The sequence below is a fragment of the Cyprinus carpio genome, chromosome A10 (assembly GCF_018340385.1).
Source record: "Cyprinus carpio isolate SPL01 chromosome A10, ASM1834038v1, whole genome shotgun sequence".
Lineage (NCBI taxonomy): Eukaryota > Metazoa > Chordata > Actinopteri > Cypriniformes > Cyprinidae > Cyprinus > Cyprinus carpio.
Genome location: NC_056581.1, coordinates 17,963,122 through 17,989,111, shown reverse-complemented (window position 1 = coordinate 17,989,111; position 25,990 = coordinate 17,963,122). Strand labels below are relative to the sequence as shown.

Here is a 25,990-nt window from a genome sequence, read left to right as displayed (position 1 = left end):
TGAAATTCATGTGATGTTAATGTTATTATTTATTTTTTTTTTTAGAGGAGAAAAACCTTAAAGGATTAGTTCACTTCCAGAATAAAAATTTCCTGATAATTTACTCACCCCCATGTCATGCCTTTCTGTCTTCAGTCGCCAAGAAATTAAGGTTTTTGAGGAAAACATTCCAGGATTGTTCTCCATATATTAGACTTCAGTGGGAACGGGCTGAAGGTCCAAATTGTAGTTTCAGTGCAGCTATAAAGAGCTCTACACAATCCAAGCCAAGGAATATGGGTCTTATCTAGCGAAACGATCTGTCATTTTCAAAAAAAAAACAAAAAAAACATTTATATACTTTTTAACCACAAATGCACTAGCATTGCAGTAGCTCCATGATGCGCATCTGCAAATTCACGCATGACGTAATCATATTAGAAAGGTCACGTGGGGCTAACTTTTCGTCTGTGTGCTCCAGTTCAGAAAGTTAGGGTTTTTCCTTCAACTTCACAATCATCCGACATTGTTGTTTTACCTTGTTTTGTAAAGGGCATTTGACTTTTTTGGCATGTTAGGTTTGTAAACACAGGGTCGGTACTTCCACCTACGTCACGCGTGACCTTTCCAACATGATTGCGTAATGTGTGAAGTCCAGCTAGTGCAAGATGAGCATTTTTGGTTAAAAAGTATAAAGTTGTATTTTTTTTAAGAAAATGACCAATGGTTTTGCTAGAGCCTTATTCCTCGGCTGGGACTGTGTAGAGCCCTTTGAAGCTGCACTGAAACTGCAATTTGGACCTTCAGTCCATTGGTGACTGGGATTTTGTTGTGCCAATTCGAAGCTGCACTGAAAATGCAATTTTGACCACCAGCCAGTTTGTGACTGAAGACAGAAAGACATGAACATCTTGGATGACATTGGAGGAAACTTTTATTCTGGAAGTGAACTAATCCTTTAAGGCAAGGCTTCCATTTGCTCTCTATTACATCTTATTGGTTTCTTGGAGAAGCAGTTGAGACATGAAGGAGATCTAATTTTGTTGTCATATCTAATATTTGTAGATTTTTCTCTTTTTTTACCATCATTTTCTGAATCTGATTTTCCTGTAAGTCGGAGGAGAAATATCTTAAGCAAAGATCTCCAGTTGCTCTCCATTTTATCTGATTGCTGTCTAGGAGAAACAATTGAGCACTGTTTGAGACATTGTTGAGATCTCATCTGAAACTCATGTGAGATTACTGGATCTTTGAGAAATGTCTTAAGCAATGGTCTCCATTTGCTCTACATTTCATCTCATTGTCGTATAGGAGAAACAATTGAGATATGAAAGAGATCTCATTTTGCTCTCATTTCTGTGAGTCTGATTTCCCTGTAAGGAGTCTTTTTCCATCCTTGAATGTCTGTTTTTAATTTCAGTCAAATTTTTGAGTTCAAATTGAGATCTTTTGATTACAGACTTGGTAAATCTGAGCACCGTTTGAGACATTGTTGAGATCTCTCCAGAACTTTCTTCAAATGAAATTACTGGGATCTTTTTCAGAGAAAAATGCCTCCATTTGCTCTCTGTTCCATCATGTTGCTTTCTTGGAGAAGCAGTTGAGATTTGAAAGAGATCTCATTTTGCTCTCATTTCTGTTGTTTTTAGACATTGTTAGATTTTCTGATAAGGAATTAGCTGAGTCTGTTTCCATCCTTGATTGTCTGTTTTTAATGTCATTCTCTTTTTCGAGGCAGTTAAAGTGTAAAGACATGTGGTTTGGATGAGGTTGTTGTTCCTCTGAGAACAGGCCGGGGTTATGTATAAAGGGGGGGGGCTGCACACCTTGGGGGAGGAGGGGGGACGCATGTGGACAGGAGAGACATTTTTCCAATCTCTAGCAGGGGAAAGGGTGGAAAAGCAGGCCTGCCCTTCCTCCCCCTCCCTGGGTCACCCGGCTGCTCGTCTCTCTTACTCTGGGAAGGTTAGAAAAAGTAGCGCCGCTGCCAAAGGAAACACTGGCTTTTTTTTCCCTGAGCTCTGCAGTGTCTAGAGAAACTTGAGAGAGGTTCAGTTCTGGTTCCCTAGTAACGGTGCCGTGGAGAGGAGGCCCCTCTCCATCATCTGATGCCGCTCATGGGAAGGATGACGAGAAACGTTTTCTTTTCGTCGAAAATACACATGCCTGAATATCTCCTATAGAACATCCATCAGAAAAATGAAAAATGCACATGCCGAATAGAAACACCTCCACATTACTCTCACAGCTACTTTTTATATTTTAACATTTAACTACTTGCTTTTTTTTTCCTTTTCATTTTATGAAAACTGAATGATGTGTACCCTGGCAAAACACATTGCTGCTATGCTAGGGCCAGGGTTGCCAGGTCTGCGTAACAAAAAAAGCCAGTTGGTACTCAGTACAAGCCCAATCACAACCAAAATACCCAATCATGTTCCAGGAATAAATGGCAAAAACTGAAATCACCCTAAAATCACATTCCAGGGGGTTCCGCCTCTGTCAAGGGGGTGGGGAGTTTTGCATCAACTTACAGACTATAAAAACAACCCCCTGCAGCAGTATATAGCCCAGCACCGCAGGAAAACTGTGGACTTGGCAACACTGATGTGGGTTAGTGTATAGTTGTTGGTGGTTGATATAGAGTTCTGACTGGATGTTAATGTGTTGCTATGTGGTTGCTAAGGTGTTTGAATGTTTTTAATGTGTTGCTATGCGGTTGCTTAGGCTTTCTAAATTATTTTTAATGTATTGCCGTGTGGTCATTAAAGTGTTCTGAGTGACTGTCAGTGTATTGCTATGTGGTTGTAAAAGAGGATGCTATGTAGCCTAGTTGCTAGAGTGTTCTGAATGTTTGTAAATGTGTTGCTGTATGGTTGCTAGGGTGTTCTGAATGGTTGTCAGCAGGTGTTGTGTGATTGAAGTGTTTTGAGTAGTTTGTGTGTTGCTATATGGTTATTAGTGTGTTGCTCTGTTGTTGTTGTTAGGGTGTTCTGAATGGTTGTCAACGTGTTTCTATGTGGTTGCTAAGGTGATCTGAGTAGCTGTTAGTGTGTTGTTATGCAGTTGCTAGGTGACCCATGTCAAAGATATAGTGCAGGTCCTTCCTTCAGTGTAAATTTGTGGGATTTTTTTTCCACCTGTTTTTTTTTTTTTTTTTTGGTCCAGCAGGTGAAAATAGTGTGTCTGATCACTTGGTAAAATAACAGCACACTCCCCTCAACAAACACACATGATCTAAGGAATTAAACACTAAAAAATCACTAACCCGCAACTGTAATACTGATACACTGTTAATAAAGACGTTTTAAAGAATAAAGAAAAGAGGTTTTGTAAAATGAGCCATTATTCACACTCAGAACGGCCCGTCTCTTCTCATTTGATGGACCGCAAGGTCATTCTCAAACTAAAGACATGTCGCTGCTGTTCTTCTCTTAGTATTCATCAGTACACCTCGCTCGCTCACTCACTCACTCTCTCTCTCTCTCTCTCTCTCTCTTTTTAGTCTTACACACATACACACACACACACACACACACTCGCTCGCTCTCTCTCTCTCTCTCTCACACACACACACACACACACTCACTCACTTTCTCTCTCTCTCTCTCTCTCTCTCTCTCTCTCTCTCACACACACACACACACACACACACACACACACACACACACACACACACACACTTCTCTCTCTCTCTCTCTCTCTCGCTCTCCCCTCAAGGGCTGCATATATTTTGCTCTCCTTTTCATAGACCACTACAACAAACCTTGTTTTGACTTTCAGAATAGAAACATCAAAAATGTACTTACCATAGTTTCCACAAAAATATCATAGTTATTCTTTATTAAAATAGCATCCATTATATTATATCATAAAACCATTAATCATTTATTTTAGATTTTATTAAATTTTATTATTTTTTATTTAATTTAATTTATTTTATTTTAATGTAAGTGGTGGGTAATTTCAAATTAACAAAATTTTATTTTAATAACAATAACTGCAAAAAAATCAATCACTTTCTTTATGAATATTGACCTTTTTTAGTTTATTTATTTATTTTTTTCAGTGAAAATATCTAAGCATCATTTACTTAAAATTTAATTCAAACTTCTTAACATAATATCTAATATAAGTAGTTTTGCTTGCTAGCTTACAGAACTGTGGGCCTGTTTTCAGAGAATATCTTGAATACAAGTATTTTGTGGCAGATCTGTAAATATGTTAAATCGGATGTTTTAATATCTTATGCTGGTAATTTAATCTTGTTTTAAGGATGTTTAGATGTTTTTGAGATATATTTACATTTACCATTGTTTTGGTGGAAATTGTCAGTTAACGTGGTCATTTGTTAGCAAGGGATTTCACAGCTCGCATGACTTATGTTTGGACTTTCCGTGCATTCTGAGCACAACAGTATGTTTTTCACTATTAGCCAAATTTTATCAGAATTTCATCTGTTCTGTTTCGTGCTTTTCGTGGTAAATGATAAATTTGACACAGGAAATGCACAGGGTTTTGGGGAAGGCGTGAAGGGCTGGGCTTTTCCTCTGTGACAACACAATGGCCTCAGACACTGGCCTCTGACTGGCCCCTGCCACCGGACGCGGGGACGAGGAAGTGCGAGCGCAGCGCTGATAACACACACAACAGCCGCGACGCCCCCCTCCCTCCCTCCCTCCCTTGCCGTCTGGAGACACGACCGCTTCCCACTGGATCTGCCATTTTTGCTTATTCATTCCTGCGCCGGGCGGCATTGTGCAGCTGGAAATAAAGACATCAGATATTAGAGACACCTCTCGGTCACCCGGGGTCTCTGAGGTATTCCTCCTTTTCATTCAGCGCTCATCCCTGCGCTCGGCAGACTGTGGCATGAGCTGCTTCTCAAATAGGCTGCCAATGTGCGCACACACTCAATCCGGTCGGGAGGTTGGGATTAATCGCACGGCTTTGTCTTTAGATACAGTTGATTTTTGCAAAGCGCTCTCCATACCTCAGCCCGCCGCACCTCTAAATTGAAGCCGAATCGCCTCTGAAGTGTTCGAAGGTTTTTGTTGGAGATGAGGTGCGGCCGAAAGTGTGAGATGGATTGGATTGAATTCTGATTGGGGTTCGGCGATGGGTAAAGAGAGTAAATCTGGTGACAAATGGTTTGGAAGAGCATTACTGTGGCGCACTGATAAGAGCCTGTCTCCATAATAGAATGGAGAGGACTTGTCTATCAGCCTATTTGAAACCATTCCTACAAGGTACTGGCTTTCATTAGCACGGCCCGTGAATAGTGGCGCTGAATGAAAATTGCTACTTACCCCGCGATTACGGTATTGAAAGGTAGCTGTCAAAAGAGGGCCAGAGACTCGCAGGGAAAAGAGGGGAGGTTGTGTGGCTGTCACCATGACAGGGAATGTGTTTCTCTAAGATTACTATTGTGTCTGTTTTATTAAAGGCAGGAAAGAGTAATGGGGCGGATAAGAACAGCAGGAGAGGGTGATCCTGAAATACAATCGGAGAAATGTGACTTGAGGCTTGATGGGTGTAGACCGATGATCGCTGCTGAAGGACTATTTTGGGTTTCTATCAGGCCTCAGCTGGGCGGAATGGCTCTTTCCTGAATGAGCAAACGTGATATCTGCGTTCTTCAGCGCTATCGCTGTGCTCACAGTCCGCCTGGGTGCCTGACGCAAACTTTCTCCAACGTCCCATCTCGTTTCCTCATGCTTCGGTTGAAGCAGTCGCACTTGAGTTGAAGAAGTCGGGTTAGGAAGTTAAGCAGTTTAGTTTGGTTTCCATTTGTAAGTGCGTGACTGGAAACACATTTCCTGTTGTTTTTGTCTAAATGAGGTCGAAATAACAGAGTAGAACTGAAAGCATGACACAGATGCACTGTGTAAACGTTAAAGGAATAGTGCACCCAAAAATGATGTCATTATTTGCTCACCCTCACACCTTTCCAACTTGTATACTCTAATTTTTTTTTCTCTAGGGAAATTTTCATGCAAGTCTTCTTTTTATTACGGCAATGGTTCACAGTGAAAACACTTTTTAATTAATGACTAATTTTTGTTTGTTTTGTATTTGTGGTGTGTTTTGTTTTAATGATTTTTTATTTTATCAAATTGTTTCTTTAAATATTTTATTCATACTGTGAGACTTGAAGATCTGACCAGAGGCGAGGCTTCTTCTGAAATTGAAAGGCATGTTAAAGGGAGAGATGTGAACGAGTTGAAGATAAGTGGCCCTGTTCAAGAGGGTCTACCTCATACACTTGAGTTTGTGCTCTCAATCGCTGTAGACTCGGATCAATAGCACTGCGGAAGCGAGAGAGAAAGAACACCTACAGAATCAGCAGAACGAGGTTAAACTCGCCCGGAGAGAGGCGAAAAACGTTAAGGTGAGTGATGAGCGCGGTCAGTGTGGAGATGTGGAACCGCAGGGAAAGCCTCTTACTGAATAAATACACACAGGAATAGATTTAAAACATTAGTGTGTAAAGGTGATGGGTGTAATGTTTTTAGGTTGAAATACTCTCTTCTCTTTCCAAGCTTAATATGTAGAGCGGACTATATTTTAAGCCTGGCACACACTGGGAGATTTTTTTGTTGTTGATTTGTCTTTTAAGGTTGTTGTTCATCAGATTGAACAACATTACCCAATAATATCTTGGGTAAAACCATGACAGACTGTATGTCTTCTTTATATATCTTTATACACATAGATCTTAAAGGAATAGTTCACCCAAAAATGAAAATTTGCTGAAAATGTACTTAGGTCATCCAAGATGTAGGTGAGTTTGTTTCTTCATCAATTTTGGAGAAATGTAGCATTGCATCACTTGTTCGCCAATGGATGCTCTGCAGTGAATGGGTGCCGTCAGAATAAGAGTCCAAACAGCTGATAAAACATCAAAATAATAGATTTTTTATCATGTAATCTGATAAAAAACAAACTCCTACATCTTGGATGGGTGAGTAAATTTTCATCAAAATTTCATTTTTGTGTAAACTGTGTCTTTAAGAATTTGGTCAAAATTGATAAATTGGCTGGGTGGAAGAAACAATTTCTGTACTGTTTATTCTTTAATGTGAATATTCACAAAATATTTCTGTTTATGTCATATAGACGACTTCGTATAAACAAACTGAAGAAATCCAAGACTCTGCTTCTTTATGATGAAAGAAATCTTACAATTCCTGAAATTTGTCTCAGATGGCAAAATCGGGCCAAAATCATGCAGTGCGCAGCAGGCTTAATTTATTCCAGCTTTATTTTCCTTCAAACACTGTCATGTTCAAACAGACCAACACAGTAACAGCAGCTCAACCAATGGCGTGAGTTTGGGGTGGGACTTTCTGTGTGACTGACCAATGAGCTGTGAGAGTGTTCAGGAAAGCTGTTGGAAAACGTTTGCAGTTCCATTTGGTGATTCTAGTGGTGCAAAAATGACACTTTTTTTACACTTACACTATTTATGTAGTAAACATCTAAATTGTTAACAGATATTAGGCTATTTACTAGATGGTTGTTTAAGAAACTTCATAAAAGCAGATGCAAACACACTCTGTTTTTATTCCCAACTGCAGTTGTTCCAGATTTTGACATTTCTCCATTCAATTTCCAGCCATTTTCAAGAGAACAACACATTTTTCTGACACTGAAAGCTGTTATTAGCTAAACACCCATTTGCAGATACTACGGTTCTGTACGATCGTCTAGGTTGAAATGGGATGCATCTGAAGCAGTCAGGCACTAGTCAGTAGCAGTATCTTGCAAAAGATGGTTAGTTTGTTAAACCGACTTTAACCTCTTCTATCTGCAGATTTGTCTCAAATGGACCGTATAAAGTTTCACAAGATTAAAAGGACTTTTCCACTCGTTCGGCTTTTGAGAAGCAGAGACCTATTTAGAACGTTTAATCCCGTTTCAAAGGCTGGATGGGAGGCAACGGCAGGCCAGTGAATTGATCACAGCCAAATGGTTCCTGTAAAATGCCTGATTGCTTAGGAAGTCAAGATGGTGGATCCGAGGAATTCCGTCAACTTTCTCGCCGGCCTTTTGATCCGAAGGGATTCCTGTTGCAGGCAGCCTCTCATGTCTCCTGCTTTTTGAAACAATACTCCTGTGTCTGATCGCATTGATCTCCTCGCGCTGACCTCCGACCTCTCAAGATGCTGCAGAGAGGGAACGAAGGAATGTTGGGGGGAGCTGTCTGCTCTCTCGCCCCTTTCTCTCTCTCGCCCTTTTTTCATGCAATGATTTCATCGCAACGAATGGAAATGGCTCACATGTGTTTGCAATTATACCTCACATTGTAATCATGAGACAGAGCCATAAAGCACACACACACACACACACACACACACACATACACACTCTCTCTCTCAAGGGTCCGTGCACATTCTACAAAACTTTTCAGCAAACCATATGGTTTTGTCTTCTCGTTGTATATAGGCATTGGGTCGAGTTTAAAAGAAAACAACAAAAGGGAAACGACTGTTTTAGATGAATATTTAAAGAGCTCCTATCATGCATTTCGTATTGCGTATTTTTTTCCCAGTGGTCCACTTATGGTGTTAGTAAAGTTTTATGCACTGAAAACCATAATTTTGGTTCATAATTTTGACATTTTCCACCTTTTCTGTGATCCTTAGGATTTATTAAGATGCAAGAAGATCCTCAGTCTCATTCATTCTCATTCATCTCAATGTCACCTTGAAATATGACTTCCGCTCCCACTGGATCCCCCAACATTATTGGGCTAGAGTACTGTCAATCTGACGATGCCTGTATGCCATTGGATCAGAGTGCTGTCAATTGCCGCCTGATTGTTGCATGCAAAGTTTGCATTTGGAGCACTCAACAATGCCATTAGATCAATGGGCTCTGTAAGTGCTTTGGCAAGGTAACGCTTTTTTTTTTTTTGCATTGCAATAAAGCTAAGTTTAAAGGCCAATTTAAAATATTGGTACAGTAAAAAAAAGTGCACAAAATCAGTATTTTGTTTAGGTAGTATTTGTGGCATTTGATAAATCTTGTTGCGAGATTTGTCCAAAAGGTGTGCGTTTTTGCACCTATGCATTGTTAAAGGGGTCATATGATGCAATTTTAATTTTTCCTTTCTCTTTGGAGTGTTACAAGCTCTTGGTGCATAAAGAAGATCTGTAAAGTTGCAAAGACTAAAGTCTCAAATCCAAAGAGATGTTCTTTATAAAAGTTAAGAGTCAACCATGCCTACCTAAAACATCTCGTTCTAACATGCCCCTACATATCTACGTCATGATGTGGGAAGATTTGCATAGCACCGCCCAAATGTTCAAGTTTCATTGTGAAAGCGAAACTACTTTGTTTGGCCTTCCAAAAGAGGACACAACTAGAAATCAGTGGTTAAGTTGTATTATCAACACTGTTCCAGAACAGTTCAACCCAAATATTCAGATGTGTGCTGCACATTTTACGGAGGAAGCAGACTGTTTCCTGAACCAGTAGCCTGCAATGCGTCTGTGGCACAACGGCTGTTTCTATAAAGTTGGGCAGTTCAGACTTTGCAAGGACAGTTGCTTCAGACTCACAGCCTGTAAGTACATTTTTTATATTTAAATAATTTGCCAATGATGATTCAAATGCGAGTTTTGAGCAGTGTAGACTAGACTTGTTGTTTGTTGTTTCTCTGATCACAAATCCAGACATGGTTTTAAGTTTATGCAGCATGATACGATATGCAAGGCAACACGTAAAAAGACATTTTAAATCATTATAATCAGTAATTATGTCCCCACTGGATGCAACAAATGCCTCATTTGTAATGGGTTTTATTGGTTTTGTCTAGTCGTGCTGGGAGACGACATCACAGTATGGTGAGGGGCATAACATTTCAGTCACATGCTTGAGGTATTCAGCCAATCACAACGCACTGGAAAGCTGGCCAATCAGAGCACACCTCACTTTTCAGAACGATGAGCTTTGTAAAAATCGATGCGTTTCAGAAAGGCGGGGCATTGAGGAGCAACAATAATCTACATTATATGGAAAATAATGTGTTTTTTGAACCTTAAACCGCATAAACAAATTGCACCTTACGAAGGTGTCGAAATGCTGAATCAATTCATTCACTTCTAACAGCACTTAATGGGAGCAGGGGCATACACATAGAGGGCAGAGTGTTGCATTATTTAAGGGGAAGTTCAAGCGTCAATGAGTTACAAAGAATTAAGTAGCTGCATTGATTACTTTAATGCCACTGATCAGGCTTTTATATGTAGTTTGGGGTAACAAAGGGTTTTTATAGGTTTGACTGAAATTATAATGCAATAACTGACACTTTAAATCAACGTTTCAAGAAACAACAACAAAACAATTAAATAAAAAACAAAAAAGTAGCCATTGATAGTATCTAAACGTATACAAATCCAAATGTAATAAAATTAATTTGTGTGATTTATGTGTAAATTATGTGCAATGTCTTAGCTACTAGGGATTGTTACATAGGGATATTGAGACATCTAGTGGCAATACAATGATATTACAGATAATAAATTGTGCAAAATGTTTATATTAACAGACAATTTACAAATAATGCATGCAGATTTGTGGAACTCTCAGTGCCTGAATCTCCACACATTAGTGTCGTTACTATGACAACCAATTTGAATGTGACAAGAAACTGGTGTCTGAAAAGAATATATATATATATATAAGGGATTTCGCCTAGGGCGTCAAATTGGCTAGAAACGGCCCTGTCTCAAAGTTACATTATGTTTTCATGGAATCTCAATCTATTTTATTTCTAAAGATCAGGTAAATTATTTGACCGCTTTTAGCTCGTGCAAACTGGATTTTGTGTTAAATAAACGCAGTTTTATGCTGTAACTGAGCTCCATAATCATAAATGGGCTCCGGGTGACACAACACACATCCTCCATCATCTCGGAGGGACCGCTGGGGTCGCCCGAGGAGGACATCTCTGTGACCCGAGGCCCTTCTGACTTTGGTAATTGTGCAGGTTGTAAACAGACTGCCCGGCCGCTCCCTGAGATGTTTACGGAGTCGTGGTGTTTACACACTCCGGCTCTGGCCAAACAATCCCATTAACTGACTAGAATAGCCCTGATCTAAATTACTCGCCTGACCTTTAGTCCCATAATAGACTCGCTCTAGAGAAAGATGGCAGCTAGAGCATGGTGTGCGATGAGAATAATATTACAAAAGAGTGGCAATAACATGAAATAACTTTGTCTATCTATCTATCTATCTATCTATCTATCTATCTATCTATCTATCTATCTATCTATCATCTATCTATCTATTATGGAAGATTGTTTCTGCAACAGGATAAAAAAATAGTAATTGCGACTCACAATTCAATTTTTTCTGGCAATTCTGAGCATTGAGAGATATAAACTTGCAATTCTGAGAAGAAAAGTGAAAGTTGTCAAATTTAGAATTATTAAAAGTCTGAGAATTCTAAGTTTATATCTTGCAATTCTATTTTATAATTAGAATATATATATTTATATATTGCCTGTTGGAGACAAATCACACATGACTGCAATTATCTTAAATTGAGAACAAATGGAGATTTTGTTGAAGCTTTTGAGATGTTTATTCTGAAAAAAAAAGACTTGCATTTAGCTTCAGAAGAGATTGAACTGTGCTGAGATTTGGCAAGATAGCAAAAGTTCAAACCCTGAAACATTTCTCATCAAATTATCTGAAATGCCATCTAGATTCATTTAATAGTTTTCTACTCCTACAATGTTTATTTCTCCGAAAGGGTTTTTGGTTCAGACATGACTGAGAACTCCATTAAGTGGTTCAAGGTACGAAAGTGCATTTTATGAGCAGTAAAATGTTCATTATGTAACTCAGAATGCTTGTTCAGTTTATATGTTGTTCCTGAATTATGAAATGTTTAGTACCACAAAATGACCGCTCTTAAAATGATTCATGTTTCTTTAAATCCTCCATTTTGCTGATAATTTGAGACGTCTTTCGCCCGTGGCGGAGCTGAAACTGTGTCTCTCTCATTGATATACAGCACCAGAGCCGAAGCTTTGTTGAGTCGGGTATTTCCAGATGGCTCACAAAAGACTCAATTGACTCGCTCCTCTAATGTGTTAAAGCGTTTGCTCCCACATGACAAATTCAAAGGGGGGAAAAAACCAGCCTCTCAAGCATGTAAAAAAAAAAAAAAGTAAAAGATGAAATATTAAACAGATTTTCTCTTTCACTGTTGATTTTTGTGCATTTAGTTTCTCACCCTTTCTACAGATGCAGCACCACATGCCATTTAAATCAGTTGTGCCAAGGCCTCATCTCATTTGTACTCGAACCTTATCGGAGTGCTTGTTTATACATAAAGTTTGTCTCTTACAGATACACTTACATCATGTCTTGCTGTCTTATGCAGTGGAGTCTGGAGCTTCGCCAGCATGCAGTGAACCAGAGAAGTGGAGAGACGTCCCAGCGGCCCACAGCTCTGACAACACCCTTCTATCCCCCTCTGAAATCTTTATTTACTGCCCCCGCACTACTGCTCCCTCGCTGGGGCAATTAAAGCATCGTTGTGTCAGACGGTGAGGCGGCGCACCTTTATGAGGAGTGTCTGTGAGTTTATGGGACGATACACTTCATGTGTTTGTGTGTTGTGTTTGCACAAGTGTGTGTACAAGGGATGCACAATAGATGTCCAATATCCAATATCATTGAAACTGAAAGCAGGCATCATATCTTAATTTATACAATTAACTCATTTTTGATGTCAGGTTTTAAAAATACTGAACAATTATCTATCCAGAAATTAAAAAAGATGGCTCATGAATATTAATTACATGATTTCCTTTTTGGTCTTACACTTAAATATGCTGTTTAATGTCGCCTGTTACAATTTTTTTTTCTTTGCACGTCAACCAAACAAAATTTTAATGTCAAAATATATTTTAAGAAATAAATTATGATTTATTAATTTCCCAAAAAGCTGTTAGGTGAACTTAATATTTAACTAAAACATTTATAAAATAGATTTTTGATGCAAATTCTAGAGCAGAGCTTTAGTGTGAACATCATTCATGAAACACAGATAGTTCTTACTTAAACCGCTGCATTGATTTGATTGTTGAAAGAATGGTTTTTACAAACAGTTAACTCATGAATATTAATGACATGATTTCTATCTTGGAATTCTACTTGGTTTTTAATGTGGCTGGGTGCAATTTTTAATTTGCATGGCAACCATACTTAATGCCCATATATATATATGTATATATATATATATATATATATATATATATATATATATATTATATATATATATATATATATATATATATATATAATGCACAATTACTAATTAAGGTGAACTTAATATAAATAATAAAAAATTAAAATAAATGTTTTGATGCAAATTCCTGACCATAACATTTGTGAAACTTCTGTGATTGTTCAGGGAACCCGAGCAGAAAGAATTTCTGTTAAATTGTTTTTTTTCTTACATAAAGTGCCACAATGATTGTTTAAGAATGGTTTTTACAAACAATTAACTCATCAATATTAATTACAAGATGTTCTTCTAGATTTTCTACTTGGTCCTAAATTTGTCCGGTAACAGTTTTTTTCCTTTGCACTGGGGACTAAACCAAAAAAAATAAAAATAAAAAAAATTTATAGATATATTTAGAAAAAAAATACAATTGTTTAATTTCCCTGAAAGCTGACGGGCAAACCAGATTTTTTTAAATAAAATACTAATATTGATTATTTATTAATTATCCAAAAAGCTGCCAAGCAAGTGTAAGATGAACTTTAAGCTTTAAATTATAAAATGTAAATTTTTATGCAAATTCATGACTAAAGATTTAGTGATGAGCATCATTTATGAAAGACAGAAAGAATTTCATTAAAAATGTTCCTACATTAATTGCCACATTAATTTGGTTGTATAATTATTTTATTTTATTTATTTTTTTACACAAATACTTAATTCATGAATGAGGTCCAGAAATAATTACAGGCTAAAATTTTACTATTTACCAAAATGTCTATATCAGTGCATCCCTAGTCAGGTGTACTTAGGTAATGTACTGTAGGTGGATAATTTGGAGCTCTACCTTCAGTTACTTGTTGGTTATTCAAGCGTTCTTGGCCTCTTGGTTCATCATGAGCACAGTTTAGTCACGTCCCCCGTGGAGAACACAAAGGATGTAATTGCTTTAACTTGAGCTCAATTGCTCCAATTTGAGGCAGTCTTACACGCCAGTCAGCTGTGCAGTGCAGCCCCGTGCCAGGAAGCGCTATGGATTACCCGCTTCTATGCAGAGTCCAACCGAAAAATAGCACATAAATTCGATTTGTTTGAGACGGAGGCTTGCTTTTAAATTCAGTACAAATTGCAGCAGTCTAGTGTCTTTTAAAGGCTATTATTGTGTCTCATGCTAATGGTACATGTAGAGCTGCTATAATGGCACTTCGCTACGTAACTGTGATCTCTCGTGTCAGTTTGAGGTATTGTCTTTCACGCTGAGGGTCACGGTGATGATTAGGACAAACTGTTTGGGACACAGATGGTCCCTGCGGATGGATGGACATCTGTCCATTTACATCTTATGTTTTTAGAAAGTTGGATGCTTTACATCTTTTAAGAATGCTACACCCATCCACACACAAATTAACATGAAATCAAAATTAACCCTGTTTACTTCAATATACGTTCCTAGTCTTGCTGTGAATGAATTACACAACCCTGATTTGCAAAATAGGCCTAATATTAGCGCATTTGATAATGTTTGAATTAAAATATTTCAATAAAACTTTGCATTACTTTCACAAAATAAGAATGAAGATTGTTTTCCAATTATAGAAAGCCTATATGTAGCAGCTTTAATGCACTTATCAAAATAAAAGCAGTCAAATGTTAAAAGTTTTAACGACAAAAAGTATTAAAAATGTATCAGTCTGCAAAGGAGTAGAATATGTTCAAATACTCCATTTAAAGGAATAGTTCACCAAAAATGAAAATTTGCTGTCAGTGTACTCACCTTCAGGCCATCCAAGATTTAGATGAGTTTGTTTGTTCATCAGAACAGATTTGGTGAAATGTAGCATTGCATCACTTGCTCAGCAATGGATCCTCTGCAGTGAATGGGTGCCGTCAGAATGAGAGTCCAAACAGCTGATAAAAACATCACAATAATCCACAAGTAATCCATACTCCATACTCCACTCAAGTCCATCAATTCACATCTTTTGAAGAGAAAAGCAAATTTGTCTAGTTTGAATCAGGAGAGAAATATGCACAGATTAAGCACTGTTTACAAGCAAAAACAGTTCAAAACAAATATGTGGGTGGATTTCAATGTATGAGGACAACAGGAGAGGGACTTTTTCACTGGAGGAAGCGTTACGATAAGATTCAAGTCTTCGAGTGGATAAGGGATAATACAAGACTGATGGTTGTCAGAAGCAAAAATGCTACGAAATGCATCATATTTGTGAGAAAGTGTGACGTGCTTGAGCAAATGAGGCACTATTTTGAGAATCAACACCCCAAAATAAGTTAAAAACATGTACTGGACTTCATTCAGCAAATATTATGCAGGGCAGTGTTATCAGTTCACATAATTCCATAGAAAAAAATATTTGTCTTCGTAATCATTCAAACACATTTCCTCCACAATCAATTGCAGATGCAGTTTGCATTCAGGTCTAGTGCCTTTTTTTAATAAAACACCCACTTTTTGCCATCAAACCAAATCCCAAATGATAACATCCAGTCCTATCCTACATTTTTTCTAGTTGAATATTCTGCAAATGACACATTTCAGAAGTAAAACGGGTTACAAATGCCGTTTCATGTTGACTTTAAACACTTTCAAACATCTCTTCTGCACCAAAACGCTGGTGCGAGGAGATTTCCCACAAGGCATTTCTTATGAATGAGAGTTTCAGTTCCATTAGAGCTGCTGTGAAACATTATCAGCCTCTTGAGTTTCAGAAGTTTTACGCAATAAACTTACTGTCCAAGTCATAACCTTGCGTAAATTAGCACACAGGATGTGAAGGATGTGTTTGGACGCTCATAAGAGTGAGTTAAATCAGGTTGCCTTGCAAATTTAACCACCCTAATCTTTCATTTCTCCCGTCCTGTCTGGTTTTTGCAGTAGCTTTTCACCAAAAAATAATAATAATAATAGTAATAAAATAAGATAAAGCTCAAATGCACAGCAATCTGTACTGCAAATCCACACTGGAACGGATGTGTGAAAGGAAAGTGTGTTGAGTTGTGTCTTAAAGCGCAGTCCCTATCTAAGGCCCAGGCCTTTTAAAGCAATAAGCAATCTCACGCAGGCTGTTAATGCGATAAGCGATCTTGTGCAGGTTGTTAATGCGTGCTGAGAATGAATATATTCCTTTATGAGCCTCCGAAGACTAATTATGCCGCTCTTAAAATGTCACAAACATATGATTACAGCCTTTAGCGCACACAATAAAGATTTGCACTTAATAAAGACCTCACAGCTGCGCTCAGCTGCTCACCCATAAATCAGGAAAGTTATCTGGAAGTGTGGAGGGGAACATGTGGATTCTTTGATTCTCCGTGCTGCCTCCCTTTGTGGAGACAGGTTTGGGTTACCGGTGTGAAACAATCCTGCAGATTCTCCTCTGTTGGACACACTGTCGACCGGCTAGTCTAAAAGCAAGCACCTACGCCCCCTGTTGTCACCGAAAAATGACCCGTTTGTGAGAAGCGCATGCCTGCTTGAAACTATAGCTTGTTAAGATTCCAATCATTTAAGGAAGTTAAAGGGATTGTTCACCTAAAAATTGTCCTTCCAAACTTCTTTGACTTTCTTTGTCCATTAAACTGAATGTTGTTTGGACCCCACTTGGTTTTCTTCTTCTTTTGTGTTTGTAAGTCAAACAGTTCAATTCATTTTAGTACATTGGTTTGTTTGAACGGGTGTTTGTTGACACCAAAAAAGATTAGTTTGTGTGTAATGCATGTCTAGTTAAAACTATAGCTTGCTAGGATTCCAACCATTTAAAGATGTTAAAGAGGTTGTTGATCATCTATAAATGAAAATGGTCATAATTCACTTGTTCCAAAACAGTGTGACTTTGTTTGACTGTTAAATTGAATGTTGTTTGGACTCCACTGATTTTTCTTCTTTTGTGTTTCACAGAAGAAAGAATGAAATGGAAATGCATGAAGTGATAAAATGGATACCTTGAATGCAACGTAATTCATTTTGAGTAAAAGCGTCTGCCAAATACATAAATCTAAATGCAAAGAAAGTCAAAGAGTTCAGTTCATTTTAGTGAATTAGTTTGTTTGAACAGTCAGTTTGTGTGTGCATGTCTATTTGAATCTATAGCTTGCTAATATTCCCATATTTTAAAGGAGTTAAAGGGACAGTTCGTCTGAAAATGAAATTTCTGTGTCCATTTACTCTCCATCACTTTGTTCCAAACCTGTATGACTTCCTTTGTTCAACTGTTTATTGGATCCCACTGATTTTTCTTGTTCTTTTGTGTTGCACAGGAGAAAGAAAGTCAAAGCCTAATTTATTTTAGTGAATCAGTTTGTTTGGATGGTTCATGTTCAAAAAAAACAAACAAGCAAAAAAAACTCTGACTCATTTCTAAATACAGTGGAGCAAAATAATGATCTAATTTACATTGTGCTTGCAGCTTCAGCGCAGATTCAATAACCAAACATGTTACTAAAAGTTTGTTTGGATTGGTTCATGTTCAAAAAACGGTTCACAAATGATTCACAGACTCATGTGAGTCCTGGGCAGCAAAATGATCTTACTGCTGGTGTTTGACACTACTTTTGAAAATCAAAAGTGTTTTATTAATGCTTTTAAAAAATGTCAGATGCATGCTAATAAATATAAATAATTAATCACTGAATAATTCTTTAATAAATATAATTTCAATCTAATCGAATAGTTACAAGTGGCAATAAGTAAAACCTGTATGACTTTGTACATTAAACTGAATGTTATCTGAACCCCACTTTTATTCTTCTTTTGTGTTTTACAGAACAAAGAAAGCCAAAAAGATCAATTAATTTTAGTGAATCATGATTCACTGACACATTTGAGTCCTGTGCAGCAGAATAATTATCTAACTGTTAGTATGAATGAATCTATTTCATGCCGTTGTCCTTAATGCTTTTATGCCAGATACATACTGATAAAAATAAATGATTAATCTTTGATTTTTTTATTAAATAGCTTTCTAACTAATAGATTATTACTTAAATAGCTTCATTGTAGTCGCTTAAAAGCAACTGTATGACTTTGTCCATTAAAATGAATGTTTTTGAGCAACACTGACTTTCTTCTTTTGTATTTCACAGGTGAAATAAAGTCAAACAGGACTGTGGAATGACACAAGGGTGAGTAAATCATGACAATTTTCATTTTTGGGTTGAACTATTCCTTTAAACAATAAGCTAAATATTGCTACTCATCAGCTACTAGACTACACTGAAGCTATTTAAGTGGGTCATCTTATTAAATAATTATTCAGTGATTAATCATTCATTTTTTTATCAGTATATATCAGGTGGTGGCATGAAATGGGTAAATGTATAGTAAATTGAACTACAAAACACATTTGAAAACACTTATTTTGCTGCACAATGAATCATTTTTTTGAACATGAAGCGTTCAAACACACTAAAATGAATTCATCTTTCCCATATGGTGTTTTGGGGTTGTGTTTGGTTATTGGATCTTTGTTAATGCTGCAGGCATAATGTGTCAAAATACAGTTTGTTTGAAAATATGCTGATTAAACCAGTAGTGCTGCTACTTTTAAGTGATTTACTCATGTGTGAGTATTTTCGTGTAAATATGCATGCATGTGTGTGAAAGAAAACCCTAGCGTGTCCTTGCAGCAGTGCATGTCACAGGAGATGTGAGAGAGAAAAAAAATGATGAAACCGGAGACTGCAGAAGCGGCCTGCAGAGATCATATTAGTAGCTGCGACCATCGATCGGTTCTAGCACTTAAATTTCAAGCGTGACAAAACTGTAGGCAAATTAATTGTTCGCCAGAATATTACACATCAGAGTACATTAATCCTCTCCAGAGCTGCACGCCATATGAATACTAATAGAGCTGCCAGACGCCTCTCCTCTCGTCTGCCTCGCGTCCATTCGCTCGTCTGCTCCTCTCTCCTTTTGTTTCCTTCTTATTTCCTGTCCTCATTGTTTTTTCGTCTCTCTCCCTCTCGCGTCTTTTCTCCTTCAATTGCGAGTGACATTAACTGGCAACAGCGTTCATTAATATTCATATATCCTCCCAATACCTGCGGTATCTGCAAGACGTGCGCCTTCTTTTTGTTATCGAATCGTTTGAAGTGTTTCCTTTTTTAAAAAATAATTGTCTGTAAAATTCGGAACTGACACTTAAATCTTATCTTTTATGGGCCTTGGCAGGTATTGGGGCGCTAAACGTATAAATAAAACTGGGATTACACCTGAAAGAGGAAGAAAGTCTTCACAGTAGGAACATTATTGCATGTTAAAGTCATAAAATAAAACCTGTATGTAAAGTGTGCACTCGGCCGTGTGTTTTCAATTAAAAGTGCAAGGTTATGTGTTAAATAATCCAGTAAAAATACTCTCTCTCTCTCTCTCGCTCACTCTCTCACTCTCTCTTTTTTTTTTCTTTCTCGCAGAAAACCATCCCGGCTAGTCCAAACATGGGAGCGATTCTCAGATTTCAGACCCCCACCTTGTCTTTTGTGCCGAGTTCAGTGAGGCTCCTGGTTAGAAATGTACACACGTCTAATTTGAGTTAGAAGATCTGTGAATAACCCGAAAGGGATCAAATTAAAATTCCAAGACGGGTGGAAAAAAAGCGATATGGGGTTTGAAAGTGGCCCCTGCTTCTTTAAGCTGGATTTAAGTGATCAAAGTTCCATATGAGGCAGCCATTGGTGGTATTGAGTTACTCTAATGGCTGCCATGTGCTACTGCCGACGGGCCCGATCTGCGGACGTCTCAAGGGTGTCGGGCGCAAGACAGTTGTAAAAAGAGGCTTTACAATAGAGAGAGCGGCAAAAAACCAGATGCATGGTGCACTTTCAGACCTCGCTCGCTGGAGATACTCTGCATTTTTTTCCGAATTAGCTCCAGATTTTTTGAAAGCATCGATCAAGGCGTCCGGCGGGTCTCTCAAGACCGTGCCACCCGACAGCGGCCCCCTCTCTATTGCTTATTTACTGATGCGTGGCTTCCCCATTCCCACTAAACTGCAGGAGACACAAGTGACAATAAAAGTCAAACACTCGGTGGTTGCCGGAGTCCTGGCTGGTTATTAGTATGTAAATGAAATCATCACAGCTGTTCTATGCACGGAGAGGGGGAGAGAGGAGACAACGAACCCTGCATTCTGATGCTGTCTCCTGAACAACCATCAGGCGCTGGCCACCTCTTCCATACCCTGCAGTCAAGCAGTAATGCATGCACAAGTGCTTTTATGCATGCAATTAAATTATTGCTAAAATATAGTGTACACATATACAGGTTAATTAGCAGAACGGCTGCTATTGCTTTCGTTCAGTGAATGGCGAACGCCTGTAGATATTGTTTTGTTATTGCAAAAGCTTTATAGCAAGACTGTATAAAAAAAAAATAAGCACATAAAATCAGTACTTGGGTACATTTAAAGCTGGGATTTAGATCTATAGCAGTCCAAATCAAGGAAAAAACATTTCATGATTTTTTTCCTAAGGATATCGTTATTAGAAAATGTATGTTTTCATTTAAGGAAAAGCTTTACAGAGACCTTTGAATCAGTGACAAAAAAGTCCTTGTAAAAAACAGATATAAAATTTGTACTTATAGCTTTTTGTCTGTCAAAATAATAATAATTTTTATTTCTGATTTACAGAAATATAGCAGTCCTTGTAAGAAATAGACACACAAAATTTGTATTTAAAGCTTTTTTTGTGTTAAAATGATTTAGATATATATTCTGAAAAAATTACATATCTTTAAATATTTATATTTTTAATGTATTTATAATTGTAATTTACATTAAATACATAAAATGTAAAATATTTCATGTATATATATATATTTTTAAATATTTCCATTTTTAATTTACATTTATAAAATGATTTATATTTTTAATTATTTAGCAGATTTTTGTAGCAGTCCCTGTTAAAAAAACAAAACAAAAAAAAAACCAAACAGTCACGTACAATTTGTATTTGAAGCTTTTTCTGACTTAAAATTATTTATATTTGCATAATGAAATATTTACTTTTTTACTTTTTAATTTTTATACATTTACATATTTATATTTGCAATATATATTTGCATACATAAAATGATTTATATTTTTAGCAGATTAATTTATTCATAGTGACCTACAAATGAAGTGATTCATTCAAAGAGTGAGTAACATGAGAAAATACTTTCTCATATCTCAGTTTATTATACTGAGTGAAATATTAGTATGTTAATTCTCCTGAAAAGTGTAAATGGTTTCTAATTATTGATCTGTTTGTTTCAGCATCCCGACCAACCCGACACAGCAACATCAGATCAACCAATGGGGTGAGTTTTTTGGGGGTGGGGGATACCTGCCGGTCCAGCCAATGGCAGAAGGGCTGAGTGTTTGGGACAACAGTCATTATTTTTGCATTTGTATTTGGGATTCTGTAGTGATGCAGAAATGACACGCTTCAGCTGTGTTTACCTAAAGATGTAATTTAGACTTGCAGCATCTATGTGCTCACATGCAAATCAAACAACAACATCAAACTCTAACATTATGAGGAAATGCATTGCGTCAATATGAATGAGTATTTCAAGTTTTCATCTCAACAAGTCAAAAAACATGCACATAACATCAGAATGGAGGTTTACTTAAAGCTGTGATTTAAACCTGCAGCATGTAAACTCTCGAATTCCAGGCCCAAATCAGGGGCCCAAATCATTTTCTTATTTATTTTTCCAAAGGATAATATTATGAGAAAACTCACATTTTTTCCCAGACAGTAAACAAAAGCATTCCCCCGAAAACTGATTTCTGCCGCAAATGAAACATAGACGGGCGTTAGACGCTGCCAAATCTCCGGCTGAAATTGTTTCCATATCTGCGCCATGTATTCAGCGCCCATCTGCCCGAACTCCTGCACATACCGCCAGCAAAAACACAATGAGTAATTCTCTCCAAACATAGACATAAAACCTGCCGTTCCTGCTCTTTCAGTTCTATGCTGCTATGTTTGAAAGAACGCGAAAAAATATCTCCTTTCGAATCGTCCGCTTAAGAATACTAATTAGGCCGTCTTTGTGGAAAATGTTACACATGAAAGCTTTGATCACGGGTCGAAGTCTTGGGATGGGATGTGTTGAACTTAAGCTTTCAATCTAGATAAAGAACTGCTTTTCAGCTCGGCCCATCTCTGCCTGGTAAATAAATAATGCTCTACAATATAGTCGACAGGCATAATGTCAGATTGTCTGCAATTTAAATGCATAGAGGTGTGATGAGTGAAACATATGGGAGATTTGAGAGCTAGCAGTGCTTTCTGATCAAACCAGGCGTGTAGTGTGCATTTTGGCTGCTTTTGACGAAGTCATCCTTAGATATGCAAGGGGGTTTTATGTAAAAATATGCTAAGATACCATCACGGTGCATCTGTATCACTCCGTCTGCCACGTTTCATTAAGCTTAATTTTATGACGTGTTCTCTTTTAGTCGGAGAGTTTATGGATAGCTGTCTCTCGAAATTCCATCACGTCAAAAGCATTGCTCTTCATTCTCAGCGGGTGCGTCGTATCAGTAACTTACAGTGAAGGATTCCAACACAGCTCTATCATAAAGGCGATTTGATTTAGGAAGCGTTTACATAAGCTCTAATGTCTGGAGCGAGTGAACTTGCATGCAAAAAAAAAAATGTTTATGCAAAGCATGAAATAAACGATGTTCTCTGGCCTGAATTGTTTGATACCAAGAGGTTAGAGAGTGAGGAGCTTTGTTTGTTCGCCTCACCTTCCCTCCTACACTCACTGTCTCCCCCTGTGATTAAAAAACATCATCAGCATCTCATTAGCACTGATTTGCATAGTAACAGCATGAATATTGTGAGTGTGTTTCTGGGGGTAGGGGTAACTTAATGAATGCGACAGCCTCTTCTGTTTAACTAATTTTTTGCCTCATCCATATTCAGATGACTCTTGGAATCAGACAGCGGTTAAACTTTCACGCCGAAGACGTGCAGACGTGATCGCCAGAATGTCGCACCTGATTCCTGAGCCCAGAGGAGAATTTTAGCGCTCAGATGTTGCTCTTTCAAGGCTCCAGAGACTTGAAGGCATCATGAAATTTACATTATTTACTTTTGCAATGCATGTCTGTGGTCTCATCGTGCATGATTCATCAGTACATGCTGTTTGAAAGGACAAAAAGGTTTGTCACTCGTAAATACGTCACATTACAGATGCAATACGGTCGTAAAGGGCATTTCAAATGTTTCATTGAAGTGTCAGAAAATGCCTTTGGAAGAAAACTCAAAATGCAGACGTCTGTTGAGTTCAGATTGAGTTCAAAACTGTTTGAGACATTGTTGAGATCTCTTCTGAAACGCTCTTCATGCATAAACAATGTTTCAGATGTTTATCCTAAAAGTACTAAGGAAAATTAAGATGCACACAAATGAGTGTGAGAGGCATGTGAGAATGAGAGGCATGTGAGATCATTGTTGGTTTTATGATTTAAGTCTCTTAATTTAATCTCATTTCTGTCATTTGTGATTTTCTTTATTACAGAAAAGCACTTCCAAACTGAATTTCTCACAGGTTGCTCATTCATATCTCAAAAGACCTATTGGAAATCCTAGTTATATTTCATGTAAGTATCAACTTGGTTTCAGATCTTTCCCCTAAAATAGAAATAAAAATACACAAAAATGAGCCAGATGCTGAGCTCATGTTGAGATTACAGAATTTGAGACTTTGTGGAGATCTTTTCAGCAGCTCTGGAGATACAATGTGAGATTATTGTTGATTTTATGATTTAAATCTCTCAATTTTTAATCTCATTGCTGTCATTTGTGATTTTTTCTTTATTACAGGAAAGTCCATCTGTGCCGAATTGCTCACAAGTTGCTCATTCACAGCTCAAATAAGGTTATGTAGATCCTAATGCAAGTTTGCAAGCATGCAAGTGTGTTTCATGAAAATTATGGGTTTTTATGCATGTTTCATGCAAATACAAAAATACAAAAAAAACATTAAATATATAATATAAATATTGCCTAAAATATAAAAATACACACAAATGAGTTGAATTCATAATGAGATTGATAACAGACTTTGGTATCTTGATATATCTGAGTACAGTTTGAGACATTGTTGTGATCTCTTTTGCAAGATGCATGTGAGATTTATGTTGTTTTATGATTTAAGTATCCATTTGCTCTCGATTTGTGGATTTTTACAGGAAAGCCCATCCAAACGGAATTGAGCACAGGTTGCTCATTCATGACTCAAAAGTCCAAATAGAGATCCTAATTATGTTTCATTTAAGTATCAACTTGGTTTCAGATGTTTCTTCTAAAATTCCTTTGAATAAAAATAAATCAGTCAATACTCAAGTACAGAGCTATAAAATGAACATGGACAGCGTAGTTCAAATCATATGGTCTCTGAATATTTTGATGAGAAATGTTGGAGTTCACATTGAGATCTTCTGTGCAGGTGCCATTCGGTTTTGGCACTTCCTTCCCGCGCCCAAGTATCCAGCCGCATGATGGATGAAGCAAGCGAATTGCAGTGTGCAGTATTTTGCCGCAGTTGATTGCAAACTGACTCCGGGTAACATAATTATTTACACTGACACAATAATGTAAAATGATTAACATCCGCTCATATTCATACCCATATAAATCACTGGCCCACGTCGAGTTCATCATTCGGGGAGGGCCAGCGTCTCGCCCTGAGATTGGATGGCGGCCAGATAAGAAGAGTATTAATCGTGGAGAATATGCCGCATGGTCGTTTAAAACTTCGAGAAAAGAGAGGCCCTGGCAGAGTGTTTGGCAGAGCGATGGTTTCTGGCTCCAGCGGGCAGCGCTCAAGATGGATTACCACCCTCCAAACGTCCACGTCCGCACCTGACTTCTCAACATAGATGTCCTACCTGTGCATGAAATAGGGCTTGACCGGCCAACATGCACTTTTTCTACCCCTTTCTCCCCCAAAATGAGAATTACTGCTGGGAGGCTCTGGACAATTTTATGTAGGGCTGGAGAACAAAAATCAATATTTAATTATCTGTGAGCGTTTGGTGTCACTACATCTTTAGATCTGTAGGGTGGAGTGGACAGGGTCACCGGGCCGGTAAGTGAGTCCGTCAGTGACGAGGCCGTCTCGTCCCAAGGCTCCGATTGGCCTGTCTTCAATCACCACAAGAGTGATGACTGATAAGTCATTTATTCGTCGACCTGTGTGTTTGGAGAAGGCCACCTTAAGAATGAGCCTGCGTGACATGCGTACAGTACGCTTGAAGTTAAATATGGTTTTGACCTATCAGAAATATGGCTTAAATGCCCCACCTAGAGGTAGGATGGGACACTTACTGCTTTGGTGGGTGGAATCCAAAGCATGCATGTTGAGAGGAGTGTGAATTCATTTTAGTAACCAAAGAGCGGAGCATAATACTTGTCAGTATTTTATTATTTCCCAATTTTAATCAGAAATAGGAAACATGCCTGTTCAGTTAAGGACCATTTGATTCACAGTGGGCTCCCAAAGTCTGAGATCCATTGCAGAATCTTAAATGTTGGCTGTGGGATTCTGAGGTCTGTTGTAGATTGTTGAATCTTAAATGTTTATTCTTTATTTTTCGATAATCCCCTACAGCTATTTATTTCTGGTTTGAAGTTGCACTTGTAAATTTTCAAATTCAAAGATAAATGATAATTCTTTGATTATTTTCATTTTAATCATTATTTGATCTCAGACAGACAGAAAATTATCTGTTTTGT

The 25,990-nt window shown here is 37.7% G+C and overlaps 1 long non-coding RNA gene across 1 annotated transcript; it reads left to right on the top strand.

Annotated features, from left to right (window-relative positions):
• Positions 1 to 11,791: 11,791 nt before the first annotated feature.
• Positions 11,792 to 25,765, top strand: LOC109057880. Its single transcript, XR_006161018.1, has 6 exons — positions 11,792 to 12,579; positions 18,335 to 18,373; positions 19,664 to 19,753; positions 21,508 to 21,551; positions 23,174 to 23,853; positions 24,077 to 25,765. It is a non-coding gene; the product is annotated as an uncharacterized LOC109057880 (long non-coding RNA).
• Positions 25,766 to 25,990: the final 225 nt, after the last annotated feature.